Source organism: Tursiops truncatus, chromosome 15 (genome assembly GCF_011762595.2).
Source record: "Tursiops truncatus isolate mTurTru1 chromosome 15, mTurTru1.mat.Y, whole genome shotgun sequence".
Classification (NCBI taxonomy): domain Eukaryota; kingdom Metazoa; phylum Chordata; class Mammalia; order Artiodactyla; family Delphinidae; genus Tursiops; species Tursiops truncatus.
In genome coordinates, this window is record NC_047048.1 from 19733379 (window position 1) to 19747313 (window position 13935).

At 42.4% G+C, this 13935-nt stretch overlaps 1 protein-coding gene and 1 long non-coding RNA gene across 2 annotated transcripts in view; one reads left to right on the plus strand and one right to left on the minus strand.

The window, feature by feature from the left end:
• The window catches only part of LOC109547713 (uncharacterized), a 205411-nt gene that overhangs the window by 147101 nt on the left and 44375 nt on the right, over positions 1–13935 (plus strand). The window lies entirely within an intron of this gene.
• The window catches only part of CACNG3 (calcium voltage-gated channel auxiliary subunit gamma 3), an 80761-nt gene that overhangs the window by 66333 nt on the left and 493 nt on the right, over positions 1–13935 (minus strand). The gene's annotated exons all lie outside the window — the stretch shown is intronic.

Below are 13935 nucleotides of genomic sequence, written 5' to 3' on the forward strand. Positions count from 1 at the left end.
TTAGAAATTGGAAAGGTAATCAATACAGAGGGTGGAGTGAGTTAGCTAAATCCTCACCTATTATGGCAGGAAGTCAATAGATTATAAATCAAGAAATAGAAGATAAACATATTATTTAGAGATGTGGATGTAACCACCAGAGGAAATGAATCAGAAATGGTTCTAAAAAAAAAAAAGCTTGCCCTGAGGAGTAGGATTTGGAGCAGGGAAGGGTGAACCCCCTTGAGGTAGATGCTTGTCATTAAACGCCCTTCCATATGATTTGGTTTTTAAAAATAGTGTGCATGATTAAATGTCTTAATAAATTGTAAGATACTTTTTTAAAGCTTTTGAGTAAATTATGAGTAATTTGACCTGGAAGAGAAAAACATATCCTTCCTAATCTCCTTGACAGAGTAGAGCAGAAAAACAGGGAAATGATATATATTAGAGATTCACCAAACTGGGAGTAGCAGTGGTTCTGGGGGTTAGGGGATGAAACCTTGCCTTGTCTATTTTACTTTAAAAGTTGGTATTAAGAATATGTTTTTGTATTACTTTTATGTTAAAAGTGTTTTAATTACGAAAATACAGTAGGAAAAACATGCCACTCAAAAACATGACAAAAATCAAATATCCAGGATTGTCTGTAAAACAAAACAAAGAAACAGTTCAAAAACTTAAAAAAGAGAGAGAAATGTGTCATCACTCGGTTTGTCTCCAATGGATCTCTAGAGGTAGGCTGTTTTCCTGTTCTCTTTCCCTTCTGCTTAAGGATGAGAAGCCAGGGGCTCTGAATTCATGTCCACTCCAGCCCCCAGCACATGGGAGAGGTCAGTTCTCCTCTGTGTGCCCTACACAAGCCCTCCTCGTGCATTCGGCAAATGTGTTCTGAGCACCTATGGGGACACACAAGCCCTAAGAGAACATTTCTGTGATGATGAGTCCCCCTGACTAATCCAGGACCCCCTGCCTTATGCACCAGGAGCATTCTGCACTGTTCACCTGGGTGCACTCAGCTTCTTCCCTACATAACTGTGAACTTACCAAAGATGGGACCGTGTCTACTTTATTCTCTGCTGAATCCTTGGCACCTAGCACAGTGTCTGGCACACAGTAGGTGCAAAATAAGCCCTCATAGAGCAGGAGGACCAGGTTGGAGCACCCCTCAAGTGCAGACCACTTACTTCACAGCTCCTACTGCCTCTCCAGACTGAGAAGAGGGACCAGCATGGGAGAAGATGCCAGCTTGAGAGGGAGAAGGGCGTGAATCTGTGAGTCAGGAAGAGGTTGCCCTACAGGAATGATGACTCCAAGAGCTTTGTAAGATCTGGTAAGCATTAGAAACTTCCACGTCATTGTCCTTTCGTTTAAACCCCATTTCCCCATAATGAGAAATACAATACTGAAGACAGTAAGGGCCCGTGGCTTGTTTTCAGGGGAATAAGGAAGGCAATGCTGAAGAGATGCTATTCCACTGTGCCCAGTCTTAGAGAAGCATGAGGGCGAGGTGAGGCAAAATCTTTATCGATTAGGGCTGAAGTTCTTGCCCGGGGGAAGCAAGGAAGGTCACAGGACAAACTGCTCTTTCTATCAAGCAGCAAATAATGCAGGTGAGGAGAAGACTCAGACATGGCAAATTCAAGAACACATCATTCCTGGGATTAAACTCTTCCAAAGGCTTCCAGTTCACTCTAAGTCCAAGTTCTTACAGCTTCCTTTTGGCCTCAACACCCTCACCTATTCTCTTTTCCTCCTCACTCATCCTGTTCAACCTCACTGGCTTCCTTGCTCCTTAAACACCCCAGGCACCTCCCCACCTCAGGGCCTTTGTACTTGCTGTTCCTTCTGCCTGGAAGGAATGCTCTTCCCACCTGGCTTGGTTCTTTACCTCTTTCAGATTTGGGGTTAAATGTCACCTTCTCAGGGAAGCCGAACTTGACCACACTGTTTAAAATTTCATCCTCCTTCCCCTCCCCAGTACTTCTGCCTACTTTAAGAGAGTTTGGAGAAAGTCCATGGTCTTGGGCTAGGACTCTCCATTTCCTATGCTCAGCCCCAGGGACTCCAACTGGAAAATCATCGCCGGGGGTGGCCCAGATTGAATTTTCCTTGGTTCAGACCTTATTATCTCTTAGAATCCAACCCCTGCCATTTTCCCACTGCTCAGAGCTAAGCCATCACTCACCACAGAGTAAAACAGCAGAAAAGAGCAATTATTATGCTGTGCAGCAGACCTTTGACTCAGATTAACATCATTGCCTCTTGATTTGATCTTTTTATTTTTCTCTAAACACTTAGGGCATTTTGATTGCAAGCCAGATTCATCTTTGGTGAAGAGTAATATTTTGAAAAACCAGGACTTACTTGATAGTACATGTTTTAAGACATTTTAAGCTGACGAACAGCTAATTGGTTCTGCTGTCCTGTGATTTGCAAAGGGTCAAAATGATTTGTTGTAAATATGCATCTGTATTAACTGCTCAATGCCAAAATCAATTTCCACAGGTGACGGTAGAATTTTGTAATAGATGAGGTGATGGAAGGCACCTCAACAGTTACCCGTGAGCTTCTGAATCACTTTAATTTAGCAGGTAGGTGTTATTGTATTCCAAGGCAGCTATGCCTGATGCTGAATACCATATGCTGTGGAATACAGAGTGGTGGAAATTCCATTTCCTAAACATGCAGGTATCCAAATATACACAGAATCCGAAGCACAAAGAATAGAAACAGTGCCTGCCAGATCTGTGCACAATATATCCCACACGACATGTATTTTCTTTTTTCCTTCCCCAAGTTTGCACCCAGGGTATTGAGGGAATTTTTAACTGAGACTGTTAAACTACTCTGGATCATTTCTGAGGGGGAAAAAAATGGAAAAAAAGTGATGGACGAACAATGTTGAGATCTTCAAGTCATACTTGCTCAAAATACAGGCTGCTGAATTACCATCCACTGTGGCAGGGATTATAGGATAAATTATTTTAAAAGTAGTTTGTAAGCACATAATGGCAGAACAATGATGGTTAGGGATTAGCATGGATTCACTAAGAGAAACTCAAGGTAATTAAATTACCTACTCACAAGCAATAAATTCAACGTATATTTATTAAGAATCGACTATGTGCCAGGCTCTTGTTCTAGATTAGTGGTTCAGGGAAATGTGGTGGATAAAGAGTATTTGGATGGCAAAACATATGTGATAATAGTTCTTACAACACGCAGGTTAAAACGTGGATAGATGGTGTGAAGTCATGCTGCCCCAAGCTCATCTCAGCTGCCCATTTCTAGCCTACTCAGGCCCAAGGTCACTAAGAACCAAACGTGGTGGTACACTCGTCTAGTCCATGTCTCGTGTGGGTTGGGGGCTCTTCCAAGATGTTTATGGCCTTGGCTGCTGCATGAGCATCAGGCTGCAGAACCCTAAGTATGAGAATTATCCAACCCAGAAAACTTGACTCCTGCCTGACACAGAGTATAAAGCTCAAAGAAGTCAAATGAATGATGTGCCCAAGTCTAGTCCTCAGGAAGTGGGACAGCCACGAACATAATGGCACCCTCAAGTTTGCAAACACCCCAAGTCCAATGTAGAAGATGCAAGAATCTCCAATAGTCTGCTCACCTGCGTCTAGTTAGACTCTGGAAAAGAAACACTGTTCTTCCAAATGATTGGTGTTGCCTTTTATTTTTTATTTACATTTGATCCAGAGGTGGTGTTTCTTCACAACCTACTGCTATAACATCTAAATCTTGCTAGCTTTACCATATCTTTTCCTTGATCTTGCTTTCTGGATGTGGAATAAAAATTGACAAAGGCTGGGTTAATTATTTTTCACAATAGTTCCAGTCGTTGGATGGTTCAGAGCCAGTGACTGACTCTCCTGGATATAGGAGTGGGCAGGTTGGAAAAACCCAGCCCACCAGCCCTGGGCAGTGCAGTGTGTGGTGATTAAGGTGAAGCTTCTGGTTCAAGTCCAGCCCTGCCACCACCTAGCAGGTGATCTTTAATTCTCTAAGCCTCAGTCTCCTTATTGGTGGAAGAGCCCTGCTAGTTGTACACTGGGCTATTATGAGAATCAGTTGCATCTCTTTATACTAGTGTTTATCCAAGCAAGTAGAGTACAGTAATGAAAGGTGGCATAAGGTAGGGTTGGAAACCCAGCTCTGCCTCTTACTAACCACATGCCCTCTGGGTCCCCATTCCTTCATCTGTAAAATGGGGATAATAATAATGTCTACCTTATGAATAAGGCACAAGGATTAAATGACGTTTGTCAAGTGCTCACGTAGAACAGTGCTTGGCATAGAGTATGTGTCTGTTAAATAAATAAATAAATGCTCAGGAGTTAGCCCAGAAATGAACATGCAATCTGCCCCGGTAATTGTAGCATGGCACACAGAAGGTGTTCACTAAGTGTCAGCTAGTTGTTATTTTACTATTTCCTCGGCACCTCTTCCTAGGGTTCTCATGACCCATTCTCTCTTTCTGCAGCTTCCTTAGATGCAACCCCCAGGATCCATATTATCATCTCACCTGCTTACCGATCCCAGGAGGAGGGGCAGATCTACCCTGGAAGCAGGCCCTCTTGTGCAAACCCAGGAAGTAGCCCACAGATGATGTCAGGAACTTACTTACGGAACTGTCTTAGGCCAGAGAGCTTCTAGTGCCAGACATTTCTGTTCATCTGCATTATTTTAGAGCAAGCCTCAGTAGACCATCAAAATGGTATTTAAATCCTGGATTCTTTCTCCTCCTTCATCTCTGTTTTTGTTTCTAGTTTTCTTTTTTTTTTCTTTTCAGTTTCCACAGGTTCCTCTATTCCTTGCCCCATAATGTTAATGTTACTTAGGGTTCTGTCAGTTTCCCTCTTTGTGGTCATTGGGGTTTCTGTGGCACTTCTTGTGTACTTCCACGTCTTCAATTACCATCTATGCTTGGATCATCCTAAGTGTCAACCCAGGTTTCATCTCTGTCCTAAACTCTGTATTAGTGATTCTTAACACTTACGGAGGTTGAGACTCTTTCTATAAAAGTGCCCATTCACATCATATTTTTCATGAAGTTTCATAATCATATGAACCTCATCTGTAGAACTATATGCATGAGTACCTCTGAGTAGACTCCCAATACCAGCCGCCTGTTGTGGACCTCAATTTCTTCACCCTCACCCACTCCGTAACCATGTCTGATAGAGTTTACCTTCAGTCTGTCTCTAGCATCTTTTTTTTTCATTGTCATCAGAACACAGGTTACCAAAGCTTTCTTCTTTTGCCTACCCCAGCAGATATTGTTCCCTGTGTACCTGGCCAGGGGCTTCCTTCCCTAGAGACCATCAGAGGGGAAGATCTCATTGACTTTCTTTCAACCTCTCCATGGCTCAGAAAGAGGACAAGGACTGTCTGGGCAAAGAACTATGTGAGAGTTCTTCGGGAAAGAAAAGAGAACCCAACAGAATACCTGATCTGAAGAGTCTATGATAAAGGCAAAAGGTATAAGAAAAAAAGAAAGCAATTCAACATTCTTGGGAAAACAAAGGGTACTTCTAGAAATAAAATGTTATCATCGATTCCTGCTATGAGATATAGCAGGGATTGGCTAACTTTACTTTTTCTGTAAAGGGCCAGACAGTAAATATTTTAGACTTTGCAGATCGAGTAGCAAAATCAAGGATGCTATGTAGATGTTAATACAACAGTAGAGAAAACAAATTTCCATAATTTTTAAATTGACAACATTCAGAATTATAGATGCTGAAATTTGAATTTATCATTTTTATGTGTCATGAAATATTTTGAGATGTTATTTCATTTTTTCTACCATTTGAAAACGTACAATATATTCTCAGCTTGTGGGTTGCACAAAAACCGGCAATGGGCCAAATCTGGCCAATGGACTGTAGTTTGCCAACCCCTGAGAGGTAATTACATATCACAGTGCACATACATCATTAAATTTTCAACTTTTAGAATTTTAGAGACAAAGCATGATGACATATATCCGTTTATTGGTAAGTCTCAACTAAGTGGTATATAAACAGGTACTTGTTTTATTTTGGCTTTCAACTGTGTTATGGCCAATCCCTCATTTTCTTAATGATATTTTGGGCCGATTTCATAACTTTACAGTCACTTTTGGTTGTTAAAACTTCCAATTGCATATCTGACTGCAAAGCTGTATCCCTACTCCTCCCTCTTTTATTTTATTTTTCTCACTGTATTTATTTGTTTATTACTCCTCCCTCTTTTAGATGGGAATACCTTTAATATGTTGTGGCAGAGAACAAGAAGGAAAAAAAAGGCCAAAAGTGCCACTTCACTTAGCTGCGTGAGGTTGCAAACCATTACTGTTCATTGCTACTCTTCCTCCAGCTGACACTAATGGTCAGGTTCTCTGCACACAGGAGTCTATATGTTGACTTTCCGCCGGAGGCACATGCATTTGTTATTGGAGGGCCCTGTGGGGTCTTCCCACTGCAACTTCCTTCCTGATGTGAGGTGCCTGAGTCTGGTCAGTCTTTTCCATCCCACCTTGGCTCCCATCACTGGCAACCCACAGCCCCATGCTGCTGGGTCTGCAGTTGGCCCTGTGAACATTTTTACAGGCTCTCCTCCCTTTGGGTGGACTCAGTTCTGGACCAACATGCATGGTTTGGGAAGCGGAGCATGAGCTGATTCTCAGCCCCTGCTTGACCCCTAGGCCAGGTAGCTCTGTGCAAGACAACACCTTCATGGGCTTCCCTGGTGGCGCAGTGGTTGGGAGTCCGCCTGCCGATGCAGGGGACATGGGTTCGTGCCCCGGTCCGGGAGGATCCCACATGCCGCGGAGCGGCTGGGCCCGTGAGCCTTGGCCGCTGAGCCTGCGTGTCCGGAGCCTGTGCTCCGCGGCGGGAGAGGCCAGAACAGTGAGAGGCCCGCGTACCGCAAAAAAAAAAAAAAAAAAAAAAAAAAGACAACACCTTCATGAACATCATGTAGCCCTGTCTAGGGTCTTCTTGCCTAACAGGCTGCTCTCTTGGGTGGGATACTGACAAAATGGCTCAAGCTCTCAAGTATCCACCATAGATCCACTCAACTTAGAGATCTCTCCATTCTAAACAGGCAGACCTGCTGCCATTCCTTCTCTGAGCCCTGGTCTTGCCTCCCAGCTTCCTTGCTAAAATATGCACATGAGCAGATGAGCAGTTGTGCTGCCTAAGCTAATATCCAATCCAGGAATGAGATGCCAGTCTCTCTTTTTCCCAGCCACCCTCAATCTTTATGAGTGATTCTTCTTGGAGCCACAGGTAAACTCACTGAGGAACTAAAAGTAGTGGAAGAAAGGGTAGTGGTATAAGAAAGTGGACTTATCATTTGTCTTAGCAAATGGATCTTGTCTAAAATGCATGAATCAAGGACTACTGGTCAACATACTATTTAGAGGTGTGAAGGAATGAAGGAACCACAAGACACAACTAAGAACTAAGGCAGAAACAGATGAAAGTGCTTGCTACTTTTGCTTCCTCGTTGTATAGGTAAGGAAACTCATGCTCAGAGGTTTAGCAATTTCCAAAGTCTTGTAGACGGTAAATGGCAGCTTCAGGTAAGAACCCAGTTCCACCTGACCTCAAAGCCCATCCTACAATCTGATATTCTTTGTGGCCACACATAAATTGTTAAAGGCCCATTTGCTCCTACACTGAAAAAGTAGACTCTGGCAGGGTCATGGGATGAAGGAAAAGGAAAACAACCTTGGAGTTTTGTAGGCTTTTTTTAACCTTAGAAACATTGGTTTTCATTGCAGATACTTCCACATGTCGGAGTATAATCAAATCGTTAAAAACATAATTCTCATAAAATACACAGTGAGCTTATGTCAAGTTTTATTCATCAGTGAGGGAACCAGCAGAATGACAAAGCTGGCTCAAAGGAAGATGTTATGCACTTTTTTTTCAAAGAAAAAAATCTGAGGGTCTTCCCTGGTGAGTCAGTGGTTAAGAATCCGTCTGCCAATGCAGGGGACTTGGGTTCGAGCCCTGGTCCGGAAAGATCCTACATGCCGCGGAGCAACTAAGCCCATGCACCACAACTAATGAGCCTGCGCTCTAGAACCTGCAAGCCACAACTGCTGAGCCCGCGTGCCACAACTACTGAAGCCCACGCTCCTAGAACCCGTGCTCCGCAACAAGAGAAGCCTGAGAAGCCTGCGCACCGCAACGAAGAGTAGCCCCCACTCGCCACAGCTAGAGAAAGCCCACGCAACAAAGGCCTAACGTAGCCAAAGGTAAATAAAATTAAATCTTACAAAAAACTGAAATAATATCGTTACGTTATATATAAAACTGATTAATGTACTAGAGGGTGAGCAATAGTCCACAACATTTGAGGTTATCTCCTCTAATGAACAGAAATCATTTGTACCTCTACTGAACTAAAAAATATACGTGCATCTTCCCAAGTTTTCGACAAGTAAACATCTAACTATACAACTGGGCCTGAATCTATAATAAAAGCTAAGTCAAACAAAGGTACATTCCCCCGGAGAATTAGGTGACCACTTAAGTCAGCTTGTTAGATACTGCTCTATGACATTAAACGTTAAAAGGACACACTCATCTTTTTGCCTGATTCTTGTTTTATTTTTTTCTTGATGTGTGCTGGTTACCCACACCAATCATCCATGCTAATAGCTTACATTAGTCACCCAGCCTTGGATTGCCCGTCATTTGCCTTTATTCCAATCCAGAAATAACATCTCAAATAATTAAGCAAAAAAAAAAAAAAAAAGTATTTCCAAGCTATCTACTTTCTAAGATGGGTAGAATCCTAGGGTCAGAAGGCTGGGTTTGAGGTGGAAAAAAGAGGAGTGCTTTCCATCAAGGATGACACAACTAAGAGTAAGATTCAAAACTATTTAACCACAAGTAGGACACAGACGGGCCAATTAGAATGGGTGCTTCCATAGGGCTGGAACATGATCGTGATGGCCCTGCTGGGCCAGGTTTTAACCTCTTACTTGGTGGGTCTAGTGGATGTTTGAGAGGTTCCGTGAAGGGCTTAGGGCTAGTGGTGGGGGTTTGGTGAGGGACTTGGACCAGTTGTTGTTTATCAACAGGGAGGGAAGTATTTCAACATTTTAACAAACTGTATGGCTATACAAACATGTTCTGGCTGAATATTAGTCATGCTCACACCTCAACCTCTGCCACCTTCCCCATCCTGACTTGCCCCCAAACACAGTCATGGTCAGTCTCCCCCATCCTGTCTTAAGACTTCAGCCCATTTCTCTCTTCTATCTGCCTCATGGGCTTTAGGGTCAATGTAGAAGAGTGGAGAGAAAGGAATAAGGAGAAGGTCAGGAGTAGGGAAGAGAGGAAGAGTGTTCTAATGCATACTGCACCCACGTCCAAGGGAAGGTGCAGCATTAAATCTAGGACGGGGGAGCAGAAGTGACTACTTGGTACTGTTTCTAAGCTCTAGGGATATAGTAGTGGCCCAAACAGACAAGGATCCCTGTACTTATGGAGTTTATATTCTGCTGACGGCAGATAGGAGATGTGAAAATTACGAGTTAATATATGTGAAAGCACCTAGCATGGGCTTGGCACATAGAAAATACTTATGTCCTTCTCCCAGCCTTGTCCTCAACTGTGCCTCTGAAGCTTCCCTGAAGGCTTCTGAACACATAAATAAAGCTGGAACCCCATCTGGCTGAAAAAGTCAACCATCTGGAGATTTGGAAATATGGGGGAATTTCTAATGACTGGCTAATTTATTTTTCAGTTTTTCAGCCAGATGTTTGATGTCATCCAGGCCCATCTGTAGCAGAAATAGCAGTTTATTGAACCTCTTTTTCATCATTTTAAGTTCCCTGTCCTAAAATCCTAAGTGGGCTTTCTTTTCTTAGTAGGCAATTTTTAAATGAATTGAATAAGTGATTATTGACTAATAAAGAGCAATTCAGGAATCAAAAATGAAAATGTCAGAAATTTGGATTTAAGGGGGCTTTGAGATAATTTTCAGGGCTCAAAAGGCGGCCCATGGGTCAAATTCAGCCGTAAAGTGAGTATGGCTTGGCTGGGACTGCATCTTTAAACAGTTAAACTAGTTGCCCACATTTTAAAAATCAGGAGATTTAACATCTAGCTTTTTAAAACTTGGAATATTGGACCAAGTTTGGTATACATCTCCCCAGAGTAAAGATCGACTCAAGCCACATAGTAATTGTTTCCAATGTGCCACAGTCTGCACCACTGTCTGTTGCCCACACACTGAGACCAAGTTTCAGTTACCTTATATCTTCTCAAACACACTCTTACTCCTTCCCCCACCCCGATATAACTGAGGTAAGAGGACTGTGAAATGTTTGTTTCACACTTTACATTACCTGCCAAGTCCACAGGGACCTTTGGATTTGTTACTTCCTAATCTTATCGGAAGCTCTCATTTTAGAACTGGGTAAACTGAGGTCCAAAGGAGGAAATAACGTACGCAATTCACATAGCTATCAGTGACAGAAATGTGATTAGCACCCAGGGCTCCTTGCTACTAGGCCAGTGGTCTTTCCATGATCTAAACACATCACTTTGATTATAAGTAGGACTTCAAGAGGTTTCTTAATGAGAGAATCACATATTGAACATGTTCTCATTCAAATTCACACACCACCATCGAAAGCACGCAGCAGGTAGGGGCACTGCTTTGTGAATGCCTTGCGTGCTTTCCAGCTAACGAGTCAGGCATTCGTTCTGGCTTCTCATTGTGGGTGTCTCTACATAGGTCGATTGTTTTTTCATTCAAAGAGTGTCCTTTGCTGCCTCTGAGTTTTTGCCTGTCTGGTGGCTCCTGCCCCCCTGCAGAGGCTGCACAGGCATGCTGAGTGTTCTGGGATCTGGGGCTTCTGAATGGAAAAACCCATGTGTCAGGGCATTCTCACAAGCTAATATTTGTACCAGTAGCAACCTATCCACTAGTGCATGAATTAATGCTCCCTAGCAAGTGTTCAGTGAAGCAACATGGCTTAGGTGAAGTAGTGTCTGCTGAGTTTAGGTATGTGACCTTGGGCAAGTTATATAACTTCTCCTGGCCTCAGTTTTCTCATCTGTAAAATGAGGCTAATACTTTTACCTGCATCATTGAACGCCTTTGAAGATGAAAGTTATTTTTTCAAAATTCTTAGCACAATCCTAGCACATAATAAGTGCTAAATATAAATGACTTTCTGGTGAGTTATAGAAATGAAAACTGGAAATATCTCTTCTCTCACTTGAGAGGCGTGATCCTTCCTAACACACAGGGTCATTCCCAGACCCATTGTAAATGCTCAGCATGTGTTGGCTTTAATATGGTAATTGCTTGGAGGAATTTTAGAAAATTAAGATTCCAAGTGATCCACCACAGACCCATGGAGGCAAAGAACCTAGCTGTGGGGGCCTGATAATCTATTTTTTAAATCGCCCCATATGATTCTGCTGACTAGTTAAGACTGGAAACAACTGATGTAGTTTTCTTACACTTGAATATCTTTGGTGGTAGACCACTCATAACTTCTGAAAGCTCCCCGTGCCATATTAGATAGTTACTTATATTGAGGTAAACACTGTTTTCTTCTAGCTCCTACTTCTAGCCCCTTGAGGCCACATAGAACATTTTGAATCTTTTTTCCGTATGACAGCCCTTCAGATATTTGCAGACAGCTGTCACGTCCCTTTGGGCCATTCTCTTCTTTTGTATGAAATAGCCACATTTTCTCTGACTCTTAAAAAAGTATGGTTGCCCGCCCCCACCGCCCCAGTTATCCTTTAACACTTAAAGGACCAGAAGAATGAGGATGCTGAGGCTTTGGGAGACAGGACATACTGAGCAGGAGATGGCTGTACACCTTCATTCCAGCAGAGGATGGGTGCTGCTGACTGCATGTGTCTTCCCATGCAGAAAGCAGAGGTTCCTGCAAATCCCTTGAACACTTGATATGTTCATTACATGAAGGAAAATCTTGGCTTCAGATTTCAGCCAGGCCTATCTAGGTGTTGAGTATATGGGTGTACACGTAGCTAAAATTTTATTGTGATTCATTAAAGTTTATGCATCTTACTGCATTAATACTTCGAAATGTAAAAAAAAAAAAAAAATAGCTGGGCCAAATTGCATGGAGACTGCAGGAAATTTTCTCAGAAGAATTCACCTGACCAAGAACATATCTTAGATTAATCTAATTTCTTCTTGATTCAAATTCTCACTTCTCCCACTAAGCCCACAGAATACCTGGGTGGGGTTCCAATTCCTTGTACAAACTGTGGGTGTAGGAGATGATGTTGGAGAAAAGAGAAACCATCAGTTGAGAAATTCTGAGCAAGGATTCAGGAATTTCAGGCCCTAAGAGGGGAGGTCAAAATTGGTGATTAGTTTTGAATTCCCAGGTTTAGGTCAAGGGGGCAGAAGAATTGGGAATAACTGACGCTTGGTCTACGTATGTGCCATTTCTGGATTGGGAGGCACCTCAGATTTTTTATGCCAACCCTGGAACCATGTAAGCATCAAAACATCCACCAAATCTCAACTTTATAAAAGATGACTCAATTCTTTATTGTTAACATAGGAAAGGGAATTATGATATTTCCTTAAGGTAAATGACTTCACCATATCTGAGCACAAAGAATCACAGATATTAGATTTTTGTCAATGTTTAGGAAAGAATTTCCATCAGTACCTTGGATACAATAAGAGCTTTGCTTAGTGCTAATTCATGACCACCTATTCCAAATTAATCATTTACCAGACTAATATACTGAGGGTTGGATGGGTAAATGTCTTAGCCAAGGTCACACAGATAGTTTGCAGCATTACCCACGTCTTCAGACATCAAATACAGTAATCCTTGTTGCATTTAAAGTAGTCCTTTCCTACCTGGGCTTCCCACCAGTTGCAAATTTGCAATGGAAAGAGAATCAACTCTAGTAGTGCTACAGTCAGGAGAGCAGTTGTTCAGAGTGTCAGAACATGGGAGGAAGGCCAGGCAATGATGCAACATTACACTAGCAAGTGATGTAATAGCATGATTTCCTAAGCAATTTACATAAATGCAACTTCTCAAGAAGCCCTGACGAATGCCAGCCAGTAGGAATGCAGGCATGGAGAACCAATGGCAGGCAGGGGAGGAGAGCACATAGGAAACACAGATTTCCTTGCTCATCACTATGACAAGATTCACAGATTCCTCAGAAGCCTGAGAAAACTCCCTTCTGCCCCTCTAATCCAGTGCCTTCCCTCAGGCACATAGGCTCTAAAGAGATTTGGTTTCCTTCTCTATTTTTCTGTTTACTCCTACTGACATGCAGGCATTGCCCAATGATGCTGCGAGTGACTCCTGGTGTACTGAAAGCAAGTTTAGTAGTGAGACAGGCTACCTAAGAGCTTGACATTCTAAAATTGGTCTGTCCTCTTCATTATAATTTAGAATGAATCCTCAATTTTTTGAATTAGAAGTGGTATGCTGTGATTCTCAGAGAATCAATCTTATGCAAATGTCATAGAAATATATTTGTTGGGTTTGCAGATGCTTTAGGAAAGAAGACAGGTGGACACCAAATACCAAGACTTCAGTTTTGTTTTTTGATCCCAAATGGAGATGTATTAATAAGTGTGTGTGTGTGTGTGTGTGTGTGTGTGTGTGTGTGTGTGTTTAGAGGTTCATATATGTTAGTCTGGAACTTGTTGGCAATGGAAGTTCATGAAAATATCTAGTTAGACCAAACTCAGAAGAAACTGATAAGACTATGTTGAGAAATAAGGAAATAGCGCAGAGTGTGCCAGGCTAGGTCAGAATCTCTCTCTCTCTCTCTCTCTCTCTCTCCCCCTTCCCCCTTCCCTCCTTTTCTCTTCCTTCACCTCTCCTCCACTGAAATGCAACTTAAGCAGAGCCAAAGACCCCATCTCAAGCCAGAGATCAAAGCAAAGCAGTTCACAATATACCTAGAG